At 48.8% G+C, this 10,530-nt stretch overlaps 1 pseudogene; it reads right to left on the bottom strand.

The window, feature by feature from the left end:
- Positions 1 to 7,491: 7,491 nt before the first annotated feature.
- On the bottom strand, positions 7,492 to 8,906 carry LOC109764383 (transcription termination factor MTERF8, chloroplastic-like; annotated as a pseudogene).
- Positions 8,907 to 10,530: the final 1,624 nt, after the last annotated feature.

The raw sequence follows: 10,530 nt of genomic DNA on the forward strand, positions 1-10,530 counted from the left end.
TAAGCATATGCCATTCGAAGTCTCTCGGTTCCAGTGATGCTAATCTGGCAATGGTGAATACAGACCCTCCCACATACTTACAGTGTTGTGCGGGCTTGGGAGGCATCGGGAATCATTCTATAGCGAGGCAGCCAGCATCTGCAACCAGTTCTGTCCACTCAACATTATTAACTAGATCCAGACGGGCGGCATATCCAAACGTGCCATGGCAGACAGAGTGACCGTGTACCAAACTGAGGGTTGTGACTCCAGAATGGTAGCGGTGCCATGCCATCCACCTTGTTCCTGCTGTAAATGCATGATTACCTAGGTGTTGAATGTCATCAACCAACGTTGGCATACGGGAGATGAGCAGGAGGTGCATGAGTATCATTGTTAGCATGTCTCTCCTTTGTCATCAATTACAAGAGAATCTTCAACAACTAGTCCATGTTAAGATAATCTTAAGTCGAACGGGCACAAAAGTAAACCCCAGGAGAGCACTCTATGGAGTGGCATATACATATGCTCAATATAACCTTGGATGTATTCTTGTGCTTCCATGTCGGAGATTCCACTAAAATCTGCTATCATCATGGATCCTAAAACTTCATATACAAAACTAAGACATGGAAAAAAATCATTGAACTAGCGAGACTTCGCCCACAAGCCTTGGAAATTTATATACGCATACACAAATATAGATTTATCGGTGCCTTTGGGGGGGGGGGCTCGGGGCAGGTGGCCTCGGGGCCTCCTTCTCCTAAGGCGCCCATGCTGGTGGCTTCTGCGGTCCTGGGGGGGGGGGGGTGTTAGGGCAGGCGGCCCTGGCACTCCCGTCCCCCTCTTTGCCACCGGTGCAGTCCCATGGGGAGAGCTAGTCCGTCCAGACGGACCGGCCTGGCGGTTGGGGTGGGGCAGGAGGCCTTACTTCGACTATGATCTCTCGGGAGGAGGTGATTGCGTTCGGTGGGATACCGGATCCGATGTCTGAGGGACGACGGGTGAGTGCCCGGCTCCAGACACAGCCGGCAGTGGACGACATTCAGCAGCGATGTGCCATGAGGGTGGCTAAGCTTCAGGATGCTGCAATCTCTACTGGTACGTCTGTCAACATATCTAACTCTTTATTGCATTTTTCGAATGAGGATATTATAAATAATGCAAACCAATTGGGAGTTTCTCTCGGGGCTACAGATAGTGAGATTTCCAGTTCGGTGAATGATTTGTTAGATTTGGAGGCAGAGCGTGCCTTAGAAACTATTCGTAATCTTGCATCAGTTAAACCCATGAATGACAATGAAATTGATGCATTAGGGGTTAGCGTGCTCAACAATATGTGTGTGGATTTAGCACCATCCAATCATGAGTCAGAGGACGATGATATGCCCATTGAGAATGCAGTTGCTTGTTCCGCTGAGCCCGGTTATGAGGATCGGGAGTCAGGACCTAGCAAACCCAGGCGTAAGTGGAAACGGAAAATTTACCCCGATTCTGCAGTTCGTAGGAGTGCTAGGACTCAGATTACTAAAAAATTTCATGATGAGTGATGAAAGGAATCTTTTGGAATAGCAGAGGTCTGAAAGACTTGGCTAAAAGAAGGTTTCTTGCTGAGGCATCTCTGGAGCATCGTTTAGATTTTATTGCTTTATCGGAGACTAGTAGAGATAACTTTGCGCCCCAGTTCCTTTCCTCTCTTGCGGGTGGTGTCGATTTTGATTGGCATTGCCTCCCTCCACGAGGAAGATCGGGTGGAATCTTGCTAGGAGTGAGATGCGATTCGCTTGAAGTCCGGAGCGTAGTCATGGGCGACTTCGCGGTTAAGTTTTGAGTCTGGTCTAAGGTTGATGGTTTCAACTGGGCGTTGGTGGCCGTTTATGGGGCCGCACAGCCAGAGCTTAAACCGGAGTTTTTAGCGGATCTTGTTCGGATTTGTGGGTCCGAGCAGCTTCCTATCTTAGTTGGGGGAGATTTCAACATCATTAGGAGGAGAGAGGAGAAGAATAATGATAACTTTGACGGCAGATGGTCGTTCATGTTCAATACTATTATTGAAAGCCTGGATCTGAGGGAGATACAGCTTTCTGGTCGAAAGTTCACCTGGGCTAACTCTTTTCCCAACCCGACGTACGAAAGGCTTGATCGTGTTCCTGCGAGTGTGGAGTGGGAACAGAAGTTCCCGCTTGTGACGGTTCAAGCTCTTTCCTGGGGTTTTTCCGATCACACACCCCTGTTCGTTGACTCAGGGGAGCCGAACCACGTGGGAAATAAAAACACCTTCTCTTTTGAGATGGCCAGGTTCGAACGCGAAGGGTTCCTAGACCTGATCGCTCGGGAATGGGCGAAGGGTGTAGGCGGTAGGACCGCGGTCGAGCGTTGGCAAAATAAGATTAGGAGTTTGAGAAGCTTCTTACGGGGTTGGGCTAAGCATCTTAGTGGGGTATATAAGATTGAGAAGGACAGGCTTCTCTCTCTTATACAGAATCTGGACGTCAAGGCCGAATCCACGATTTTGATGCCTGCTGAGCTCCAGGTTAAAACTGAAGCAGAGAAGAGGTTGAAAGAACTTCTCCGTGAAGAAGAATTGAAGTGGGCTTTGCGGGCTAAGGTTCGCAAAGTTGTCCAAGGGGACGCAAATACTCAATTCTTTCATCTGATTGCTAATGGTAAGCACATAAAGAAGAGAATATTTCAGCTTGAACAAGATGAGGGCACTATTTTAGGACATGATAACCTAAAAACATATATAACCGAATATTATAGGCAGTTATTTGGACCTCCGGAGGATAGTTGTGTATCTCTCGATGAGTCCAGAACTGAGGATGTGCCTCAACTTTCGGCTGCTGAAAATGATATTCTGGTTGCCCCGTTTTCGGAGAAGGAGGTGTTTGATGCTATAGCACAGTTGAAAAATAATAAGGCTCCCGGACCAGATGGATTTCCGGTGGAGTTCTACAAGAAGTGCTGGCATATTATTAAGGGGGATTTGCTACCTATGTTTCAGGATCTGTTCTCGGGACAGCTTCAATTATTTCACTTGAATTTTGGAACTATCACACTGCTTCCTAAGAAGACGGATGCTGTGAGAATTGAGCAGTTTAGGCCGATCTGCCTACTCAATGTTAGTTTTAAAATATTCACCAAGGTCGGGACTAATAGGCTCACACAGATTGCACATTCTGTGGTGCAGCACTCCCAAACTGCCTTCATGCCGGACAGGAACATCCTTGAAGGGGTGGTCGTCCTTCATGAAACGCTGCATGAAATCCACTCCAAGAAGTTAGATGGTGTCATTTTTAAGGTGGATTTCGAGAAAGCGTATGATAAGGTTAAATGGCCATTTCTCCAGCAGGCATTGCGTATGAAAGGTTTTGATGAAGCTTGGCGACGCCAGGTTGAATCATTTACGCAAAAAGGGAGTGTGGGAATTAAAGTGAATGACAATATTGGTCATTACTTTCAGACACATAAAGGCCTTAGACAAGGAGATCCGATGTCCCCTTCTTGTTTAACATTGTGGTTGATATGTTAGCCATCTTGATAGGAAGGGCTAAGGAGAATGGTCAAGTGGGCGGCTTGGTACCTCATCTCGTTGATGGAGGTGTCTCCATCCTTCAGTACGCTGATGATACAATCATCTTTATGGAGCATGACCTGGCCAAGGCGAGAAATATGAAGCTGGTGTTATGCCTCTTCGAACAATTGACCGGGTTAAAAATTAACTTTCATAAGAGCGAGCTGTTCTGCTTTGGTAGAGCCAAAGACGAACAGGAGGCTTATAGGCAATTGTTTGGGTGCGACTTGGGGGAATTACCTTTCTCTTACCTAGGTATTCCAATCCACCATAGAAAGCTGTCCAATAGAGAATGGAAGTGCATCGAAGACCGGTTTGAGAAGAAACTGAGTTGCTGGAAGGGCAAGCTCATGTCATATGGAGGCTGATTAATTCTGATTAATTCGGTGCTCACGAGTATGCCTATGTTTCTTTTATCGTTCTTTCAAGTCCCAGTAGGTGTTAGGAAACGACTGGACTTTTATCGATCGCGTTTCTTCTGGCAGGGTGATGATCTAAAAAGAAAATACAGACTTGCAAAATGGGATATCATCTGTAGACCGAAAGACCAAGGGGGTCTTGGTATTGAGAATCTTGAAGTTAAGAACAGATGTCTTCTCAGCAAGTGGCTGTGGAAGCTTTCTTTTGAGACTGATGCCATGTGGGCACAAATCTTACGCAGCAAGTACCTACAGACAAAGTCCTTGTCCCAGGTTACAGTCAGGCCAACTGACTCGCCGTTCTGGAAAGGTTTGATGAAAGTCAAACAATCTTTGTTTAATAGGACAAAGGTTGTCATTGGCAACGGCGTTAGTACACGCTTCTGGGAGGATACTTGGCTCGGCGAGACACCCTTGGCCATTCAATATCCATCTTTATATCGCATTGTTCAACGACGTGAGGTTTTCGTTGCTACGGTGTTTCAATCCATCCCCCTTAATATTCAGTTCAGACGGTCGTTAGTGGGCAATCGTTGGGAAGATTGGCTCCGTCTAGTTCGGAGACTAATGGATGTCCATCTTTCTCAACAACCCGATAAATTACGCTGGAAACTGACTAGGTCTGGAGTATTCACGGTTAAATCAATGTATATTGATGTAATTAATTCGAGCTCCATTCCTACCTCCAAACATGTTTGGGCTGTCAAAGTTCCCTTGAAGATAAAAGTGTTTATGTGGTTTGTCCATAAACAGGTTATTTTAACCAAGGATAACTTGATTAAGCATAATTGGACAGGACCTACGAGGTGTAGCTTCTGTGATCGGGACGAGACGATCAGGCATCTCTTTTTTGATTGCCCGTTTGCCCGAGTTCTTTGGCGGACGGTTCACATTGCTTTTAATATTACTCCACCGAATTCTGTCACTTCGTTATTTGGGACATGGCTCACTGGGATTGAGCCTGAATTAGCGAGACATATTCGTGTTGGAGTTTGCGCTTTGTTGTGGACTATCTGGACTTGCAGAAATGATTTGGTTTTTAACAGAACATCACGTATTCACTTTTTGCAGGTTATTTTCGAGTCACGGCTGTGATCCGTTCATGGTCGCTACTCACTCCGATGGAGGCCAGGGAGCATTTGGTTACTGGATCTATCCGCTGGGAGATGGTAGCTCGGGATATCTTCAACCGGTTTGGATGGCGGTCATGTAATAGGATAGGCAATTAGTTTACCTATCTATTTTTAGCCAGCCGGTTGTGGCGTCTTACCTTGGCTAGTCTGTGTGTCCAGCCTCTGTAGCTCTGTGTGAGCTGTCTTTTTATTTCTTTTCAGTCGGAGACTTTGGAACCTTGTTGGAACCTTTTATTTCATTAATAAGATGGCCGTATGCATCGCTCTGATGCAGAGGCCGGGGAAATCCCCCTTTTCGAAAAAAAGCAGATGCGGTAGTTAACTTCAAAAGGTTTTTCTTTTGCATATTTACTGAGATGGTACAGACCATAATTTCACGTTTTGGCAAATTAGGACTGAAGTATCCCCGTCCTCGGATCTCTACAAGTGTAGGACATGACAGTCAGTGCGTAATCGACCTCAGGTCTCTACAAGTTTAGGACACGACAATGAGCGCGCAAGTGTATCAAAGGCAAGTGAACCTATGACATGGGGGGAAATGGTTCTACAATAAAGACCAAGATCATAACTGACTAGAACAGAGTACTACATGTGCTAAAACTGAAGAAGGGTCTGTTCATACAAGTAAATAAATGCAACGCACGAAGCATCTTCACAGCAACAACGCCCAACAAACAAACATGTGTACAGTACGTTTCAAGCCTCTTAGTTCCAGTTACTCTAGCGATGATGCAGAAAGCTCGTCCATATATTCAGAGTGGAGATCAACATTTTATGTAAATGAGTTGTGTGGGCTTGAGAGGCACCGGAAAACGTTTTAGTGCAAGATTGCCCTCAGTTGGAATCATTTTACGGCTGGGTAGCCAACGTGTAAGAATATTTTGGTCTATTTAGAAACAAGGTACAATCAGCTTTGGATTAAACTGATGCTTTGTACTTCAGATTGCTAGTGATCCTATCACAACTTGATTTGTGGGAGCATAATCTATAAGGGAGGATTAGATTAGGATCAACATGGGATTACTTGAGAGCAGTGGAAGGGCAATTGTAGCTAGGGCTGGCCGCAGACTCAAAGGGCCTGCCAAATCCTGTTAGGCATACAACCAGCCAACAACAGTTGGAATGGGAGTGGTCCATAAGCTAAAAACAAATGACAAAGCTTAAAGAAGCAGCAGTGACTAGTCAGCGATGTAAACATCAGTCGAAACAAAAACAATATGAGCAGATACGTGAGAGAAAAGAAGCAGCTAATTTGTCAATACCCCAGTGATAAATCTGTAAAAGAACATTTGAATTTAAGCATAACCTTGAGACGTGTGGCAGGGATAAGTATTGGCTAGCAGGCATGGGCAATAAGGCAATAAGACAATCTAGTTCCATCGTACCACATATCCAAAATTTGAACATGGACTGTACTCGATTTCTCAAAAAAAAAAACATGAATTGCTTTTAGCAATCAGAAACCTAGTTGTTCAATTGCTGAGACTAACTAAAAGTACCCGCAAAAAAAAAGAGACTAACTAAAAGTGTTTGTACAATGGACAGTAACTAATGAGCAAAAGCTTCAGTGTTACCATCTGCACATGTACTACACCAAAGGATACAACAAATCTTCAATATCTTAAGATGCCAAGGCTGAACTTGGTAGGGCACCTCCTTGGCACAACCGCACAAGCTGTGCCATACATATCAGTGAGCCCAGAGACACTGTCCTTCTGACAATAATGAACTTTGATTTCATAGTCTCCTCAGAATGAGCAATTAATAGGTAAAACCTAAAGTTGTTCAACAATCCATTTGTCCGCAGGACCTTTCATGATGACGCAGGGGAACCAGACACAAGCCCTTTATCAATGCACAGTGTACTCTGGCTCTGAACCGATATCACAGATCAAAATATCAGTCTTGCGGAGACAAGACTCCTCGGATAATTTCAAAAGAACAGATTCTCGCACACCACAGCTTCAGTGTCATGGGCGATCATCTCCTTTTGGTGGTTTCCCAAGACATGCTGAGGCATAATCATCAGCGAGGCCTGGGACAATATCCTTATAAGAATCCACAAGCTTATGTAGAAACTTCTTCTTGGCCAGCAATGCTGTGGTATAGTAGTCCAACTCCACATCCAGTAACCCGTTCTGACTGAGAAGCTTGAACCGCTTCTCAAGGCTATACATGATTAACACTGGCCTTGGAGCAATGTACAATGCCTGCAAAGTGATATCACTCATCTAGAACTCCAAAACTCGCTTAATCTTTTTGTCAGATAAAGCCAGGATAAGCGCCACCTTCTTAGTGATCATGAACAAATCATCCTGTCAAAACCTCAGTTTATGTAAAAGTTGCATTTTCCTGGCGAGAACGTTCTTGCGCAAGCAGGCGAGTGTCATGGTTGGAGGTGAGGGGGTATTTTCCCTGCGCGAGCCGCGGCATACACATCAGGGAGCTCAGGAACACTCTCCTTGTAATACTCAATAAATCTTGACCTGAAGTACCTCTCACTCGCAACAACCAATGAGCAATAGTCAGAACTCAGAAGTCCCTTGCCCTGCAGTATCTTCATGACAATATATCAAGGCTCAAGCCTCGCCTTCAGGCTGTAAGTGATCAGCGCGGGCCTGCGCACGATGTACTCTGGCTCAAGACCAACCTTGTTGATCAGGAACTCTACCGTGCTGCGCAGGTTGTCCTCAGATGATCTTAGGAGGCTTGGGTGCTTGACGACTGCAATTTTTAGCATGTCGTCAGAGCAGCCAAGGGTCTTCTTCAGTAACTCCATTCTTGCAACAAGCTTCTCTTGGGTTACCCAGAAGACGGTTGCGAGCGCATATATGAATAGGCCTGAGCCACGTGGTACCCCGAGCTCATCTGCGCGTGCGACCAATGCCTGGAGTTTTTCTGGGCTGCAGACGATCACCCGCGTCCCATTGAAGCCGGTCTTGGCGAGATCAGGGATATTAAAGCCGCAGCGCAGAAGTAGCTCGACATTGGGCTTAACCACTGTGTCAATGTCACACCTTAGGAGGGCACCACCTCCCAGAGCCCCCCTCGACACGGCCTTGACCAACTCGTCGAAGGAGCCGAACAATGGGATCCAGAACTGGGAAAAAAATTATATGAGACCATGTCTCACGATTAGCAGGAGAGACCCTCCCTGATGGATGACACGTGGCATTCACAAATCACAAAGCATCTAATCTCTCCCCCCCTGATTTCAAGTGGGGGTGGGGTAGATGCTTTGTGATTTGTGAATGCCACGTGTCATCCATCAGGATGGGTCTCACCTGCTAACCCGTGAGACCTGGTCTCATAGAATTATTTTCCCCAGAACTGAAGCCTGCTGGCGACGTCGCAGGAGCGCAACGCGGGGGCGCCGATCAAGACGAGGCGCGCGATCTTGGAAGGGGATAGCCCGAGATTGCGTAGCTTGGCGACGCGGGGGGCGAGGGTCTCGTCCACCCTGGAGCAGAGGAACTTCGGGTCGGCGGCGACGACGACGGCGATGTCGGAGCTGGAGAGGCCGAGGCCCGAGAGGAAGGCGCGGACGGCGTCGGGGTTGGAGGGGGACCTGAGATGGGAGATGGACCTGGACGCCTTGAGGGATTGCGCCCGGGTGAGGCCGCAGGTGTTGACGAGGTAGTCCTGGACGGAGAAAGGGGACTCGGTGGAGGTGGTCGCAGTGGCGGTGGCGGTGGCGGTAGCGCTGAGGTGGCGGTGGAGGGAGGTGACGGGGAAGGTGGGGAGAGGGGAGGCGCCGCCGTAGCGGAGGAGAGAGAGCCGCCGCTTTTGGAGGCGGAGCATGGCGGCGACGGCGGAATGCTCGCTCGGCGGGGTTTGTGGTAGGGTTGGCGATGGTAGGGAGGGGGGATTGGATGATTTGCCCCATTTTACAAGGGGTTGGATGATTTGCCCTTTGATTGTCTCAATGACAGTGGCCCCGGGCCCCACCCGGTAGCCTCTCGGGGGGCAAATGATCCAATGGAGAAGTAAAGTGGGGCAAAAGATCCAATTTCTCTGGTAGGGAGCCAGTTTGGTGTGGGTATGAGAGCATCTACAATAGATGGTCCAAAATTTGGCGGTCCAAAAATGGAGATGTAAAATTTGGATCGTCAAAAAGTGTGTTTTGAAGCTTCGAGAAAAGCTCAACTCCAACAGATGGTGCAAATTGATGGTTCAAAAAAGCAACTCCAATAGATGGTCCAAAATAAAGATGTAAAACGACATACTACTAGTCCATTCAACATAGTTCAAACATCAAATTCAACATAGTTTCATACATCAACTTCAACTACTACTTATTCAAACTACTAGATAAACTACTCCTCATCGGAGCTACGGAACTGCTCCCAGAACTCCTGCTTCGTCGGGTCGTCGCACCCCTCCTCCTCCGAGAAGTCTTCCCAGTCCTCCTCGGAAGAGGACTCGATGGGGATCACCGTCGAGGGACCGGCCTCATCCTCCTTCGGCCCCTTCTTCTTCTGCTCCGCCTCACGCTTCCAGTAGTACTCCATCTCGGCCTGGACGTACTCCGGATGCTCCCGAGCAAACCTCGCCATCGCCTCCTCATCGGTCTCGCCAGCACTGACGACAACCGACGGCTTCTTCTTCTTCTTCTTCTTCTTCTTCTTCTTCTTCTTCTTCTTCTTCGTGATCTCCTTCATGTTGATGCCCTGCGGCACAAGCATCTCCGCTTCCGCCCGACTCTCGATCTCTGGAAAGTTGAGGTGCGACCGAGGCCTCTCGGCACGCCACACCTCCACGTCGTAGGCACGCGCGGCCTCGCGGAGGGGTACATGCCGATCCACCAACGCCTTCCGACGCCGGAGAACTCCACACCCCAGTTGCCGGAGGGCTTCTGCCTCACGCCAAAGAAGCCCGACTTGCCCTTCGGCGTCTTCTTCGGCGCCATCGGAGAGCGGTGGAGCGGCGTGCGGCCGGGGTGGAGCGGTGGCGGAGCTGCGGTGGCCGGCGGGGCGGTGGCGGACGGAGCCGGGTGGGGCGGATCTGCGGGGTGGCGGTGGCGTGCGGGGCGGTGGCGGACCTGCGGGGCGGCGGTCGGCGGGCTGCGGGGCGGAGCTATGGGGCGGGCGGGCAGCGACGCGACGTGGAAACAACGGCGGGCGGCGGGGCCGGATCCGCGGCGGGCGGGCGGCGGGGGCCGGGGCGGCGCCGGATCTGATGCGGGCGGCGTGCAGCGGGGCGGCGGGGCGGCGGACGGGCGGGAACGGAAATGAAGTGGCGGTTGGGCGCTCGTGGGCGGCGGCTAGTGTTGGACCAGATGCATCTCGTGATGTATATTTGCATCGCGAGGTGTTGCATTTTACATCACGAGGAGGCCGCGGTCCAATTTTTTTTGCATATGGACCGTCTGTTGGAGCAGCGTTTTTTGCCCCAGAAGGTCCAAAAGTTAGTTATTTTTACATTT

Source organism: Aegilops tauschii, chromosome 7, assembly GCF_002575655.3.
Source record: "Aegilops tauschii subsp. strangulata cultivar AL8/78 chromosome 7, Aet v6.0, whole genome shotgun sequence".
Taxonomy (NCBI): Eukaryota; Viridiplantae; Streptophyta; class Magnoliopsida; order Poales; family Poaceae; genus Aegilops; species Aegilops tauschii.